A 1,025-nucleotide genomic window follows, 5' to 3' on the forward strand; every position below is an offset into this window, starting at 1 on the left:
CCCGCGTCCCCCGAAGATGGCCCGAGCCTGCGAGACGATGGCCCCATAGGCGGCTACGAGTGATTTCAAAGGTGTGCATGACACTATAGGCAAGGAGGACCGCCGCTGGATCAATGCGAACGCGCGGCGCGACGTCATCAGCGTCCCCCAGCCCTACGACCTCTTCACAGCGGTCCGCGATGGTCGGCCGAAGCCGAGCATGGACTGGAACGCCTCACCTACGATTCTGGCGAAGAAGTGCGACAGACGGCGTCCAAATCCGCGCAGATCGACGCGAAGACGTCCAAATCGCGTAGGTCGACGCTCTCCTTGGACAAGTACTTCTACCGGTTCATCACGTGGACCCAGGACGACCCCATCGGAGTCGACGACGACGACGTGTTCTTCGCGGACAAGTCTGCCAAATGGAGCGCCTCGCCCGTCGAAGGCTGCAAGTCTGATCGAGAGTACCGGTCTGGTTCGTCTCACGCTGTCGACGACCTGCGGCGCCGCGCCCAGCCCTGCTCGTGCTCCAAGTGCCGCGTGAAGGACTACGACAACTGCCGCTACAAGGCGTGGACCGCGGCCCCCGAGATGCGCCAGAGCGACGGCTGGACCCGCACGACCATCATCCTGAAGCCGCCCTCCGGCGATGACCGCTCGAGCGCGCGCGTCATCGCCCAGGGCCTGGCGGAGAAGGACGCTCGTCTCGCTGCCCTCGCTCCGAAGATCCGCAAGGGCGATGTGGTCGCCTTGGGCATCTCTCAGAGCGAACGTGACGCCCAGGGCGTCGACTTCTACCTCGCCAAGGTCGTCGTGCCACCGGCGCGCGCGGACAACCAACGTCGGGTCAACGGCTCGGGGCGCGACGGCTGGAACATCAAGAAGGGCGAGTTCTGCTTGACCGTGCGCTGGTTCGACCTGAAGCCGTGCGGCTACTACGAGGACTACGGGTCCCAGGACGAGCAGCTCCTCGAGATGGTCATCGCGGTCGGCGACGGCGCCGCGCTCGTGCTCGAGCCCGCCCCTCGGAAGGGCAGGGCGCG

The sequence above is a fragment of the Aureococcus anophagefferens genome, assembly GCF_000186865.1.
Source record: "Aureococcus anophagefferens unplaced genomic scaffold AURANscaffold_812, whole genome shotgun sequence".
Taxonomy (NCBI): domain Eukaryota; class Pelagophyceae; order Pelagomonadales; family Pelagomonadaceae; genus Aureococcus; species Aureococcus anophagefferens.